Here is a 16,315-nt window from a genome sequence, read left to right as displayed (position 1 = left end):
GTAAGTGGCAGAATCGCTACACCTGAGGGTAATTAACCTGTGTTTTGTGTGTTTTCTCCCCAGTAAACCGCGCCCTACTTAAGGAGGGAGAGGGAGAGCGGAGGAGAGCTTCCCCAGAGGAGACTACAGTGTGTGTGCGTGCGTGTCTCTGACTGTTGGGTTACATTGTCCGACTGAAAAGTACGGCAATAAACCCTTCTGTTAACCTTGATCTCTGTCCTGCCGTCTTCTGTGCTCCACCCACACATTATTCACGCTACAGTGGTGCCGAAACCCGGGAAGGTGGAGCATCAGTCCTGCAGCCCCATGGAATCCTCCCCGTTCGCGGACTTGGTCCACGCCCTCACCACGGCTCAGCAGAGCCAGCACCAGGCACTCGTCACACTCCGGAAGGAGCAGGAGGGCCGCTTCGAAGCCCTGGTGCTGGCTCAGCAGGAAGATCGAGAGGCGTTCCGGCGTCTCCTCGCGTCGGCGGGGTCCACCAGCGCCCCGGCCGCGGGCCCGTCTCCCCTCACCTTAACCAAGATGGGCCTGCAGGATGACCCCGAGGCTTTCATCACGTTGTTTAAGCAGGTCGCCGAAGCCTCGGAGTGGCCGATGGAGCAGCGTGCGGCGCGCCTCCTCCCCCTCCTGACGGGAGAGGCGCAGCTGGCCGCACTACAGCTCCCCGCCGACCGCCGGCTGGCCTACGCCGACCTTCGCCGGGCTGTCCTCCAGCGCGTGGGGCGCACGCCGGAGCAGCAGCGCCAGCGCTTCCACGCGCTACGGATGGAGGAAGTCGGCAGCCCGTTCGCGTTCGGCCAGCAGCTCCGGGACATCTGCTGGCGGTGGCTGAGGGCTGAAGATCGCGACGCCGAGGGAATCATCGACCAGGTGGCGCTGGAACAGTTCATCGCCCGCTTACCAGCCGGAACCGCGGAGTGGGTCCAGTGCCACCGCCCGGCCTCGCTAGATCAGGCCGTAGGACTGGCGGAGGATCATCTGGCGGCTGTTCCGGTGGCAGGACAACCAATGACATCGTCTTCTCTCTCCTCTTCTCTCTCTCTTTCTCCCCCCCCCCCCGTGTCCCGTCCTCGCCCCATCCCCCCACCACGGAGGCAGGGGCCGGCTCCACCCCAGCCGGCCCGCCGCACCCGTGGTGCCCTCCCATTTCTCCCTTCTGTGTCTGTCTCTCCCCCCCCCTCAGGTGAGTGAGCCTCAGAACACAGCTGCAGAGGGAAGGCCCGGGCCGGTTTGCTGGCGCTGCGGGGAACCGGGCCACCTGCAGCAACAGTGTGCAGCGATGGAGGTGGGGGCAGTGGTGCGGATCCCCGACGCGCCAGAGGCTGCCCTCGATCGGGCCGGAGCGTATCGCATACCGGTAAGTGTACAAGGGGCTACATATCAGGCGTTGGTGGATTCAGGCTGCAATCAGACCTTGATCCGCCAAAGCCTGGTGCAAGATGAGGCATTGGGGGGAGCACAAGGGGTGAAGGTGTTGTGTGTGCACGGGGATATTCACAGCTACCCATTGGTGTCGGTCCACATACATTTCAGAGGGGAAAAAAAAAAAAAAAAACGATAGTGAAGGCGGCGGTTAATCCTCGCCTTACCCACTCTTTGATCTTGGGGACTGATTGGCCGGGATTTCGGGGTTTGATGGCACGCCTAGTAAAGAGTGGGTCCTGCCGGTTGACAGGGGAGGGTCCCGGTGTCGCTTTGGCTGGAGCTGCGGTCGCAGAGCTACGTCATCTCCGCGACAGAGTGAGGAGCCCCCGGCCCCTCCTCTTTCTATTGGGGAATCCCTCGCGGATTTCCCACTGGAACAATCACGAGACGAGACTCTGCGACACGCGTTTGACCAAGTGAGAGTAATCGATGGTCAAACACTCCAGCCGAACGCCACCCCGTCCTTCCCCTATTTTTCCATTTTGAAGGATAGGTTATACCGAGTGACGCAGGACACTCAGACGAAAGAGCGAGTCACCCAGTTGTTAATTCCAAAGAGCCGCCGGGAATTGGTATTCCAGGCGGCTCACTTTAATCCCATGGCTGGACACCTCAGGCAGGATAAGACACTCGCCCGGATAATGGCCCGATTCTATTGGCCGGGGATTCGCGGCGACATCCGTAAGTGGTGTATGGCGTGCCGCGAATGCCAGTTAGTAAATCCAGCGGCCATTCCAAAAGCGCCCTTGCGCCCCCTACCATTAATCGAGACCCCGTTTGAAAGAATTGGGATGGATCTCGTCGGGCCATTAGATCGGTCAACACAAGGATACCGCTTTATATTGGTCCTGGTGGACTATGCAACGCGATACCCAGAAGCGGTGCCTCTTCGCAATATCTCAGCACACAGTATTGCAGAGGCCCTCTTCCACGTCATCTCCCGGGTTGGAATCCCAAAAGAGATTCTGACTGACCAAGGCACCTCGTTTATGTCACGAACACTGAGCGAACTGTATGGGCTACTGGGTATTAAGCCGATCCACACCAGCGTTTATCACCCACAGACGGACGGTTTAGTTGAACGGTTCAATCGCACCCTCAAGAATATTATCAAAAAATTCGTAAGTGAGGACGCACGTAACTGGGATAAGTGGCTCGAACCCTTGTTGTTTGCAGTGCGAGAGGTCCCCCAAGCCTCCATGGGGTTCTCTCCGTTTGAATTATTATATGGGCGTAAGCCGCGTGACATCTTAGATGTACTGTGGGAAAATTGGGAGGAGGGACCTTCACAGAGCAAAAACGAAATTCAGTACGTTATGGATCTGCGCGCAAAACTCCACACGCTCACCCACCTAACTCAGGAGAAGTTGCGGCAGGCCCAGGAATGGCAAACCCGCCTGTACAACAAGGGCACGCGCCTTAGAGAGTTCACTCTGGGAGATAAGGTACTCGTCCTGTTGCCCACGTCGAGCTCCAAATTAATCGCCAAGTGGCAAGGACCCTTTGAGGTCACACTGCAAGTCGGGGACATCGACTATGAGGTTAGGCGAACGGACAGGGAGGGGGCGCTACAGATCTACCACCTCAATCTGCTAAAACTCTGGAACGAGGAGGTCCCCGTGGCGTTGGTGTCGGTAGTTCCGGAGAAGGCGGAGCTGGGGCCGGAGGTCCAAAAAGGGACATTGGCATCTCGTACCTCTCCGGTCCCCTGTGGAGACCACCTCTCCCCGACCCAACTCACGGAGGTCGCCCAGTTGCAGGCCGAGTTTTCGGATGTGTTCTCGCCCCTGCCCGGTCGCACTAACCTCATAGAACACCACATAGAGACGCCCCCGGGGGTGGTAGTGCATAGCCGTCCTTATAGATTACCCGAACACAAAAAAAAGGTGGTTCGGGAAGAACTTCAGGCCATGCTCGAAATGGGCATCGTCGAGGAGTCCCACAGTGACTGGAGCAGCCCGGTGGTCTTGGTTCCTAAGGCCGACAGCTCGGTCCGGTTCTGCGTGGACTATAGAAAAGTCAACGCGGTGTCTAAATTCGACGCGTACCCAATGCCTTGTGTATTGATGAGCTGCTCAATCGACTAGGCACGGCTCGCTTTTACTCGACACTGGATTTGACGAAGGGATATTGGCAGATCCCCTTGACTCCATTATCCCGGGAAAAAACGGCCTTTTCCACACCGTTCGGCTTACACCAGTTCGTCACACTTCCGTTTGGGCTGTTTGGGGCGCCCGCTACGTTTCAGCGGCTGATGGACCGGGTCCTCTGGCCCCACGCCACCTATGCGGCCGCTTACCTAGACGACATCATTATTTATAGTAATGCAGGTGCCGCTGCCAGTCAACACCTGAGGGCCGTCCTTAGGTCGCTGAGGTGGGCGGGGCTCACTGCCAACCCGAAGAAGTGTGTGATTGGGCGGGTGGAAGTACGGTATCTGGGCTTCCACTTGGGTAACGGGCAGGTGCATCCCCAAATTAATAAGACAGCAGCGATTGCGGCCTGTCCGAGGCCCAAGACCAAAAAGGGGGTGAGACAGTTCCTGGGGCTGGCTGGCTATAATCGTAGGTTTATACGGTACCTAATTGTTCGGACGTCACCAGCCCGCTGACTGACCTCACTAAAAAGGGGGCGCCAGATCCGGTCCAGTGGACGGAGCAGTGCCAGCGGGCTTTCTCTGAGGTAAAGGCTGCACTGTGTGGGGGGCCACTTTTGCACTCCCCTGACTTCTCTCTCCCTTTTTTGTTGCAGACGGATGCGTCGGACAGAGGGCTGGGAGCTGTTTTGTCCCAGCGGGTGGAGGGAGAGGATTGCCCCGTCCTATACATCAGCCGAAAGCTGTCAGTGCATGAAGGTTGCTACAGCACAATCGAGAAAGAGTACCTGGTGATCAAGTGGGCGGTCCTCGCCCTCTGTTACTACCTGCTGGGGCGCTCTTTCACCCTCTGTTCGGACCACGCGCCCCTGCAGTGGCTCCACCGCATGAAGGATGCCAACGTGCGGATCACCCGTTGGTATCTGGCACTCCAACCCTTCAACTTCAAGGTGGTCCACAGGCCGGGGGCGCAGATGGTCGTGGCGGACTTCCTCTCCCATCGGGGGGGGGGGGGGGGGGGAGTCGGTTGCGGGCCGGATGGGCGCCCGGCCTGAGTCGGGCGGTGGGGGTATGTGGCAGCGGGGGCGTGGTCAGGCGCCGGTCTGTGACAGGAGGGCGGAGTCGGGGAAGGTAAGTGGCAGAATCACTACACCTGAGGGTAATTAACCTGTGTTGTGTGTGTGTTTTCCCCAGTAAACCACGCCCTACTTAAGGAGGGAGAGGGAGAGCGGAGGAGAGCTTCCCCAGAGGAGACTACAGTGTGTGTGCGTGCATGTCTCTGACTGTTGGGTTACATTGTCCGACTGAAAAGTACGGCAATAAAGCCTTCTGTTAACCTTGATCTCTGTCCTGCCGTCCTCTGTGCTCCACCCACACGTTATTCACGCTACAGTGACCAATGTGTCTTCTGGAGAAGTCTGACATTTTTGTAAAGACAACCTGGATTTTGCTACAAATTATTACATCGCTGCCTGTAGAAAAACGCAGAAATTTTCCAAGACGATCGTCATCTGATTCTCTTAGGTACCGTCTCAGGTGGTTTTCCACCTCCCGCTGCTTTGAGGTGGTGACCTGTTCGAATTCTAGGAGGCCTTGGACTCTGCTGGGAGTGGGTTTGAGTGCCTCATAGTGTGCCAGTAGCTCATCAATGCTGATCTTTCCCTTTGTCACCTCTTTCCAGCAGTCCATAATGTATCTTGGTTTTTGAATGAGCTCTTTATGGGCGATTTTCTCCAAGATCTGTGGAAGTGTGTAGGCGTTGACCATCTTTCTGCACTCGTATGCCTCCAGCACATCCATGAGGTCATTGTAATCCACCTTTGAGAAATCCTCAAGTACTGTTTTGAGGATGACCTTGTCCTGAGAACTGACATAGTGCAGGAAACTTTCCAGGATGTCAGAGCACACAGATCCATGAAAGAGGTCCTCCATCAGAGGAAGAGCTAATTTTATAGGCAAATACTGACAGGTTTGAAAACCTGAAAGCAAAATTCTGCCAATGGCCTGCCAGGTCTTGCGGTTAAAGTCATGCCTAATAAATGGAACTTTAACTGTTGTTCCAACAGTACAGCGATCATACAATTCTTGCCAAAAAGCACAGTAAACATCTCTGACAACCCCGTCACCAATCCCCTTTTCCGCACTGTTATCTGGAAGGATTCTCCTAAAAATTAATTGTTGTGTGAGCACAGCAGGATCCATGAACTCTTTAATCAACTCGTTTAGGCAATTACCATGGTGTATTTCTATTATTTTGGTAGCACTGGCTTGTGATGTGGTGGCAGGTGGTTGTGCTGAAGATGCATCGTGGGATACAGGCGATGTGGAGAGCAGTTCGTCAGGTGGAGCGTCCATGACTAGAAGTGAGGAGGAAGAACACGGTGATGGTGAAACAATGTTTATGGGTGGCTGCAGCTCGAGGACAAAATTAAAGGGCTCTGTGTCATCGTCATCAATGTCACCACCCGGACCACCTGGACCAAAGGTCACTTCCTCACCCTCATCCTCAATTGTTATTACCACACGTTTTTGACCTCATATCATCTGTGGTACTATCATCCTTTAACTCCTTAGCGGTAGAAGCAACATAAAATCGCAAACGAGCCATGCACAAAGTGTCATAGATAAATCCAATGGTAACATCCTGTTGCACAGGGTTTTGTTTATAGTCCCTCAGTTCAAAGTTGAACTCTGATTCATGTCCTTTTGATGACATTCCATCTGGAAAGAAGAGCTTCTTTCCTTTTTGAAGGACCTCATCCATTCTGCATTCTACTCCAATAGGTACCATTCTGGTCCCGCCTCCCTGTTTAGCTCTGATTTGTTTCATTTGTCCTCCCTCACAGTGCAATCATCCAATTTCAATTTTTCGGTGGCTTGCTTTACGCCTCTTATTTGAAGTAGCTGCTGATGTATCAGCTGGTTCTGCATTTTGTTTTCTGTTTTCCTCAGCTTTTCTTTCGTTTTGCTTGTTCCTGAGTTTTTCAAAAAAGACCCATTTTGTGCTTCTGAAGAGCAGTCCCATTTCTACAGAAATTCTTCAGAGCCAGACGATCCCCGAATGATGAAAGGTATTTTGCCAGGTCTTCGTCTTCCATCAATGGAATTATGTCTTTGTCAATCTGTAAAATCACAAACAAAATCTAATGTAAGTTGTTTTGCTCTTACAATAAAATATGGTGCGTGTGTGTGTGTGTGTGTGTGTATTATTGACTTGATAAGTTCCAATTTCTATAACACCTGGAAGTTGAATGTACACATTTGACAACACCAGAGAAATGAGACTTTGTTACAACTTCAAGTAGTCAGTGTGTAGCTTGTGTAATGTAATACCAGTATAGATTTATTTTCCTGTCCACAACTCATCATTACAGCCATTAATGTCTAAACAGTTGGCAACAAAAGTGAGGACACCTCAGGGTGAAAAAGTCCTAATTATGCCCAAACTGTCAATAAAATATATGCACTACTCCCATGGGTTTGAAATTCAACTAGTCCAATTGGCTATTTGGATGGGCAAATTCTAGTTGTGATCCCCCAAACACATCCCTACTTTATGTTTTGATATGATAGATCTCTGACATTGGTAGCTTAGTGGTTATCAACTTGTTCATAACCCACCCCATAAAATAAATACTATTTTAGACCCATTTTCTACTGGAATCCCCCACCAACTCCCTAATGTTGACATCACAGGGCTGGTGAAAAAAGTTACACACCTTGCTCTCCTCCTCCTTCCACATACAGTAAGGATGCACCACACATGCTTAAATTAGTACCTAGTACCTATACACACTTGGTCAGTCCAACAAGGCAGTGGTGGTCAACATAATGGTGTTTACTTTAGGGTCATCATCAAGATGTATAACTACATGTGTAATAAAAAGTGTTCTAAGGTATCAACCCCCATTTAGTGTTTACGTTACCATACATTCTACATGTTCACATTCATATCCAGAAAAGCACATCCTGACATTTGTCCTCTTCCAAGTGTTCTATTTCATGCTCTGGGACTCCTTGTAGACGCAAGAAATGTGACACACTGAGACAGCCTAGAAAAAAGATGCCATATGCTACAATTAACAAGGACAGAATGGCATTTTATTGTCAAAGAGTGCAATGACATTCTGTTGAACTCTGCAACCCTTAACCGGGAGCAGACTCGTCCTAAGCACAACTCTGACCGGTAGCAGGGTCAGCGGTGATTAAATACGATCAACTTCAATGTCTGTGCTGCGCCACTTGAGATGGCATGTTTTTTTTACGCTTTGTAGTCAAACAAGTCAAAGGACAACCACAAGAACAATAGAAAGGTGAAACTATTTGTTTGGATTTTAATATCAAATACAGAGGGTTAGGGAACACGTCAACCGAAAAGAGGAATCCACGTCCCGCATAACACCATCAAATCATTCTCAAACCTAAGCAGAGCTTTTCTCTTCCCAAAAAAGTGTACAAAGCCACAAACAAGAACACGCATAGACTGTTTAGCAAAGTCAACATTGACAATAATTAAAAGCTGCATGATATTTTATCGATGGGCAAGTCTGTGCAGACGATCATTAGCAAGACACATGTGGCATGTACTGTAGGAAAAACAGTGTTCCCCGGCGAGCATGCTAGTCAAGGTGGGAAGGGGTTAGCGCCGTATCAGAGACATGCGACCAATATAATTGGAAAGGCTGTGTTGTGCAGTTTCGTTTGATGAAGTGAAAGTCTACAAAATATGTCAATTATACGGTTTTGCGCAATGCAACTTTAGGAATTGCATTACAAGGCAACATCTTTATGTTTACAGGGGACCTAGTCAAGGTGGCCGCCTTTAAGTGCCAGGGGAAACCCTGTATATAAATGTCTAAAGCGTGCGGTACCTTGCATGATAGGAAACGCATTCCCAAGGATAGAATCTCCCAAATACATAATGTCCAAACGCTACGTTGCTGCAGCCAAGTTATCTGGTTGAACTCTGAGCGAAGCTCACAGTCACAGGCTAAGCTAGCCACACGGCACGACCGACTAGAGTAGCTGAATAGTTGTGGCTACAGCCGGACAACACCCGCAGCAATATCCATTACCAACCACACTCCCATTCGTCTCATACTGCTTGAGTATCACATAATGCAGCATAAACTATTGTACTCACCTGCCGCAGCCATGGCTTCCCGGTGTCTGAATTCCATGGCTCTGGTCTCAGCCATTCATGTCTACCGGCCGCAAGTGAGTGTCACTTCTGTATGGAAGCCCGCCTTCTACAGATTTCTGACTTTTTTTTCTCGAAAATTTCAACTTTTTTCTCAAAACTTTTGACTTTAATCTAAAAAATTCTGAGTTTTTTTCTCAGAAGTTTCCAAATAAAATATAAAACCCTGGCCCTATTGCTCTGCCGTACATCCTTTTAATGTACTTCTTATATTTAATGACAGTTTTTCAATGGCAAAAATACTGTTTCACAAAAATGTTCAGTCATTCCTTGATGACTTCTGCTAAAAGCAAGTTTGGATATTTGGGGTTTATATTATTTTCTCAGGTTTTTTTTTCCACAATCTATTTTTTTTTTATACCAACACAAAAGCTATACAGTACAACAAAACAAAGACAATAGGCAAAGACAACAGTGCACAAACAATGAACAAAAGGTGTGCAAAGAACCAAATGAATAGGTAAATTTTCAAAAGTGCAAATTAAATCCTTAAGTGCTTTATACGTTATCAGTGATTTGTATCATTTTTTTTCTATTATCATTTTCTACACCGCAGAACAATACTGGAGACACCAAAACTTTGAAAAAAACATATGGAACACACACAGAACTATGTGACATACAAAAAAGTTAAAAAAAAATTCCCACAGGAATGACAGACTGCAGAAGAAACAAAGGGATACAAAAATTAGAACAACAGGGACAATAGAAAGAAAAGAGCAATGACAAAACCTACACAATGATTGCAATACAAAAGAACAGTAAAAGATAGTGCAAAAACCCCATCATCACACCAGCCACCGGGGAAGCAAGCAGGGGCCCAATACAGACACAGCAACCACCGATGGGCCACATCACCACCCCCAGGACCCCAGACAGACCAAACACATGGCAGCAAACGGGAGAGTAGAGCCGACACCAGCGCACAGCTTTGTCCTTGAACTGCACTGCAACGACCTCATGCCATCTCTCCTGCACATCTAACATTGTGCGTGTGTGAGTGAGAGAGAGAGAGAGACAAAGGTTTTGATCATATAATCAAAATCTCCCTATTCTTTATTCAGTTCTTTATTTCACAATCTATTTTATACACTACACACAGATCAAAACGTCTCTCTCTCTCTCTCTCTCTCTCTCTGTGTGTGCACTTATAAGGGAGATCATTATCCACTTGACACTGTGGATAACAGTTGAAATAATCAAGACTGCATGATTGGGGGGTAACAGTGAAATGAGCGAGCACAGAGAACACATTTACCTCATTATTTAGCTTATTATTTGCTCATTCTTTCATGTGAACGTTTGTTCATTTAATTAAAAACATGCTTGGAATAAAACAAATTGCCAACAACATAAAAGAGTTTCATTAATCAATTACCACATTAGATATTTAATGCTTCCAGATAATACTATATATTATTTTAAACACTTTATATTTCATTAGATTTTGGTTAAAAAGGAACACCATGTGACCTTACCAATTGGATTTAGCAACTATTAATGCTTATATCGGGGATGTGACTGCTCAGCTGGTGGAATACTCTTGCTGAAATAGCTCAGTAGGGAGAGCATTAGACTGAAGATCTAAATGTCCTTGGTCCAATCCTGGTTTTTGGCATTGAGGAGTGGGGTGTGTGTTCATCTAAGCCTTTGACCAAGTTTGTCTTTGATTTTTTTTGCCAGGTTGCTGTCAGTATATAGCAGTAATTTGGTGGTAAAAGCAATTTAACCTCTGTTCCATGGTGTAATGGTTAGCACTGTGGACTTTCAGTCCAGTGACCTGAGTTCAAGTCTCTGTAGAGCTTTTGTTTGCAGATTGTCTCAACGACAGGGTCCTTTTGGTCAAGCAAGCTGTCATGTCCCAAACCCTTTGTTTCCGTTAAAGTGCTCGTCTTACGAAAATTACATTACCACTGGAAATGATACCTTATAAAACTAGACATGTTAAATAGTTTACTGTCTAAATTGTATTTTAATATGAGACCAGGAACACGTTCTGGTTAGTTGGTAAAGTTTGGCTCTTTGAGTCCGCCATTACACGAACGCGTTCCTGGTAAGTTACTGTTCATTCAAAGAAGTGACGTCATATGCAAAATGCTTGAAAGTTCGTGGCATTTCTGGCTTCGTCTGCTTTGCAAAGTGCAGCACATTTTAAACTTTTTTTAAAATTCCGCAACAAAACTAAAACCAAAGCATGCCTCCTAAGGGGTGTGCCCTTCAAGGCTGTTCAAGTGTAGCCGATGAAAAAAGTAGAGTTTTGATCCATTGTAGCCCAAAGTCAGCAGGACACTTGCAGAATGAATGGGTTTGATTTGCACCAACAAAGAGAGGTAACTTCAAGCCGACAGGACAGTTTGGTGTCTATTCCATACATTTTGCAAAAGATAAATTTGTGAGGAAGATTCACATAGAAGGATTTGAGTGATGTCTGGTACATGGAGCAGTTCCTACAATCTGGAAACAAAAGTCAGAAGCGCCATCCCAAAGAGCTCACCGCACAGTAAGTGTCAAGCTTGCGTTTAACCTGTTGCTTGAATTTATGAGTTGTCCATCGGCGTCACCAGACCCATTTTACTGGGGCACATGCCCCAGTATACAGTTAGGTCCATATATATTTGGACACTGACACAAATTTGGTATTTTTACCTGTTTACTGAAACATATTCAAGTTATAGTTATATAATGGACATGGACACTGTAGCAACCCTTGGATCCCAAAGAGAGTCTCGACTGATGCTCAAGGTGTATTTTATTTTACTTACAGCAAAGTCAGTCCAACATCACCCATAGCACCGTGAAAACTATATCATGGTATACAAAACAGCAAACAAACAGCAAATCACCATACCGTTCTCACAGGTACAACATTTCTTAATTGAGACATCAATATTAAAACAAAGGCATTCACATTTGGTTCCAACACTTGATACAAAGTTACAAAAACTTCAAACAAAACATACCTCACTGCGCTCACCAAGGATGCAACATATAATCATTTCTCTTCTGTTGTAAAACAGGCATCAAAATATCCTTTTCTTTTGCAGTGAAGCTTGAGTGGTAAAGCATGGACATCAAGCCTTCCTAGCTCAAGCTCAAACAAAGCAGCTTCTTAATTGATCACACCTGGTTGCTACCTTTACAGGTCTCCCTCTTGTGGAGCTACGGTGTCACTTAAAGGACAAACAGCACCCCAAGTCCATACAAATCCACACACATACAATACTCACTCAACCTCATAGCCCAACCATTCTAAAGCACAAACAGAAATTTGATTAAATCTTATATTCGTAAATAACATAAAATACAAATGAAAACACATTTATGTAAGTTTTACTCAAGAGAATAACAAAACACTTACAAGGACTAGTGTGGTCCTTTACAGACATAAAGTCCAGACTTTCAGCTTTCATTTGAAGGTATCCACATTAAAATTGGATGAAAGGTTTATTTATGGAATTAAAATGGAATTAGTGATTTATTAATCTGTGTGGTGGGAAGAAAAATCAGAATGTGCATGTTCTCTTCTCTATGACAGGTGACTCCATGACAGCTTCAATAAAGTCACTTTTCATACAAACAATTATAGATGAAGGCAGTGATGTTACTCTGTCCTGCAGCTACAAATCAAGTGGTACAGGAAACTACCTGAACTGGTACAGACAATATCCAAAATCTAAACCTGACTTCCTACTTTTTATATCACAAAGTGGATATAAAAGTGACTCAATCCCACCACGTCTCTCTGCTGAAGTTAATGAAAAGAATAACCAAGTGGATCTGCTCATCTCCTCTGCTGCTGTATCAGACTCTGCACTATACTACTGTGCTCTGCAGCCCACAGTGACAGGAACTCCAACTGCACTGGACAAAAACTTTCACACAGTTACGTTATACTGAAGGCTGATCACTTGTCAAAGTTACATAATTCCAGATGATATAATATCAATGATATAATGAGTTAAAATGAATAAATGGGGGGTTAGATCAGTCAATAAAATATATATTCAGTGTGTCTTGGCTCGGGGCGGCACGGTGGTGTAGTAGTTAGCGCTGTCGCCTCGCAGCAAGAAGGTCTGTGTTCGAGCCCTGTAGCCAGTGGGGGCCTTTCTGTGTGGAGTTTGCATGTTCTCGCTGTGTCTGTGTGGGTTTCCTCTGGGTGCTCCGGTTTCCCCCACAGTCCAAAGACATGCAGATTAGGTTAACTGATGACTCTAAATTGACCGTAGGTGTGAGTGTGAATGGTTGTCTGTGTCTATGTGTCAGCCCTGTGATGACCTGGCGACTTGTCCAGGGTGTACCCCGCCTTTCACCTGTAGTCAGCTGGGATAGGCTCCAGCTTGCCTGCGACCCTGTAGAACAGGATAAAGTGGCTAGAGATAATGAGATGAGATGAGGTGTCTTGGCTCAGTCTCCTGCTCCAGATCTATGTTCACACTCAGGATCACACTTTTTGGTTGCTCAGTACAATGATTTCATAGATTTTTGTTGTTGTTGTCAATGGCTTCATAATATATTCAAAACACACACAGACACACACACAAATACTCTCAAGACTCATTATGGGCATTTTAGACTTGCCTTGCCAGTTACTGAGCTATATATTTAATAAACTCCACAAAGATCAACATACACTTGCATTTGTTGTCCTTCCTTAACCTGACCATAGTTTTCATTGATATCACTGTTTAAAGATCATGATGGCCAAATGAGACTTCGAAGCACATATCAAGAATAAGGGGGCAGATGAAGCCCCGCTTTGAGGCTTTGTATTGTTGAGCAGAAAACCACATGACCCATGATAAACAAGGCCTCGGTTGTGATTCACTAAAAGGTTCATTACTCAGACTCTCATTCAGCAGACTTCACTAGCGACCTACTGCTAAGAGAAATGTACAGTATGTTTAATTTCTACCTCATGTCAATGTTCTGCCACTTTACATTATTCTTTGCATGTACAGTAATTTGCACAATGTTCCATTTTAAAATAACTTATGTCATCAGATTTTTTTTTGCTTGTTTGTTTTATTTATTTGCCTATTTGTTATTTGGTGTTGACCCTTTTACCCTCTCTCTGTCTCTCTCTTACACACACACACACACACGCACACACACACACACACACACACACTTTGTCTCTTTCTATGGATTTATGATCAGTACAATTTTGTCTACACAATAAAAAGGTGTACATAAACATAAAAGGAGTAACCTTTGTGTTCAGTGCTTGTGTGATGGGACTGTGAGTGCTACTGCAGCCGTGCAGTGCACAGAGTAACTTTTAGGGGAACCTTTATTGATTTTTATTGAGGAACAAATTTTTTTTCACTGTGTTTGGATTGAGGTGATTCCTTTTCTTAGAAATTCCCTCCCCGGCCTCACATGGTTCCCTCACGTGGTTTTCTTCCGAACGAGCCACGCCTCAAGGCGGGGCTTCATCTGCCATGCCCCCTTATACTCGGCACGCGTTTCGGAGCCTCGGCTTCAGACGGCCATCACTATCGACCAATAATTGCTGATTATTGTCTGTCTGTATTTTGTCACAGCATTAAATCATAATGTATTTTGTGTGTGTGAGCAGTTTAAGGACAGTTCCCCCATTTCCCCCTGATGAAGTGATCAGCCAGGATATGTTTCTATCTGACACTTAAAGACATTGATTTGAATTAAAAAGTCTGCAAAGGGAATAAATCTGAATTAATAGTACAGATCTTTGGACAGATAATGAGAAAAAGTGTCATAAATTCAGTTACAGGTGTTTACATTTTTCCTAAACCTTTGTTTGTTGGTTAAAATTGCATTTTATATACTCTATGTTAATATATATTTTTAAACCTTTATTCGTCACACGCACACTTCAAGCACAGTGAAATCCATCCTCTGCATTTAACCCATCTGAAGCAGTGAACACACACACTCAGTGGGCAGCCCAGAGCGCCCAGGGAGCAGTCAGGAGTTCGGTACCTTGCTTAAGGGCACCTCAGCCCAAGGCCGCCCCACGTCAACCAAACTGCATGTCTTTGGATTGTGGGGGAAACCAGAGCACCCGGAGGAAACTCACACAGACACAGGGAGAACATGCAAACTCCATACAGAAAGGCCCTCACCAGCCGCTGGGTTCAACCTGGAACCTTCTTGCTCTGAGGTGACCGTGCTAACCACTACACCACCGTGCCGCCCAAAACAACAGACATACGACGAGGGTGGGACTCAAACCCACGCATGCAGACCACAATGGATTAGCAGTCCATCACCTTAACCGCTCGGTCACCTCACCCACATATACATGTGTGTTTATTTATTTTGTATGATGCAATGATCTTTGGTGTGTTAGTAATTCTGTCAAAGTCAAAAATCAGACTCATTAAAATATTTGTTGGAACATTATTGCTGTATATTTATTTCATAAGCCTGTTATGAAAATATGAAAACTACATATTCAAAAATAAATCCATCTAAAATGCTTATCTGAAGTCTGACTGAAAATGAAATTATAATCATTTGAAACCAATTGCAGTAAATTTTGTGCTCCTTTTCCTGATCAGAGGCTAATTATAGGATTGGATCAAAACACAGTCAATGAATTATTACATAATGCTGGTTTGGGCCATAAACCTGTGTTTTGTACAAATCTTTTATTTCACTCCTTTTGAAGAAAAGTCCAACTTCATTCACGGATAATAATCACAAAAATGCCCACAACAAATAACCACAACAAAATGCATTTGAAACCAATCGGAGTAAATTCTGTGCTGCTTTTCCTGATGGTAGAATAATTATTGGACTCGGACTGATGGGTTCGGAACCAAACAAAACCGGTTCCTCATAAAGCAACGCGGTGGAACAGAAAGACTTCACCGGCCAATCAGGCGGCACTTTCCTCATGAATATTCATGATTTACCCGCCCACCTCGCGATAATTGAAAGGTGTTTGTGTTTAAATGTTTGGAAATCCCCACAAAACGCTCATTTGTCGAAGCGGCGAGATCAGGATCCCACCAGCGACTCTGACACAGCGGTTATTCCTGCAGCACCACTGGGTTTATTCCCGCACCGGCAGCAATGAACTTTCAGTTTTCCTTTTCACTTCAACAACAAGCGCTTTAAACACCTCATTATTACAAAAAGGGTCAAAAATAGCAGTGAACAGGCGGAAACGCTCTCAGGAATAGAGTTAACAGCGTTCAGAGGGTTTTTGCTCAAAGCGACCTGTTCCTTATTGTTTGGTGAATCGGTTTATATCCATGATAATGAGCCTAAAGTTAGCGGCTAGTCAGAAAAGTCGGATCCAGTCGCTAAGCTAATTAGCTGTCAGCATTAGCGCATTACTGTGTGAGTATTAAAGCTACAACCGATACAAACACTGCAGATAATCTGATGAGTGTTAAAAACAGACAGATGCGCTCAAAATGTCATTAAATGTGTTAAAGTACAAATGAGCAGAAAAGAAAAAGTCTTCATGTTTTCAGAAATGTTAATGTGGGCAGAAATGACCCATTCAGCTAACGGTGTAAGGAATATAATAATCTCTCTAACTTGTGTGTGTTAGTTTGTGAGAAAAGTCTGATAGTTTACTGCAAGTCAAATAGTTACTC

The 16,315-nt window shown here is 45.9% G+C and overlaps 1 non-coding gene across 1 annotated transcript; it reads right to left on the bottom strand.

The window, feature by feature from the left end:
- Positions 1-14,915: 14,915 nt before the first annotated feature.
- On the bottom strand, positions 14,916-14,997 carry trnas-gcu (transfer RNA serine (anticodon GCU)). The gene has a single exon. It is a non-coding gene; the product is annotated as a tRNA-Ser (tRNA).
- Positions 14,998-16,315: the final 1,318 nt, after the last annotated feature.

Source organism: Neoarius graeffei, chromosome 4, assembly GCF_027579695.1.
Source record: "Neoarius graeffei isolate fNeoGra1 chromosome 4, fNeoGra1.pri, whole genome shotgun sequence".
NCBI lineage: Eukaryota > Metazoa > Chordata > Actinopteri > Siluriformes > Ariidae > Neoarius > Neoarius graeffei.
Note: the sequence above shows the minus strand (reverse complement) of the source record. Positions and strands in the feature narration are given on the sequence as shown.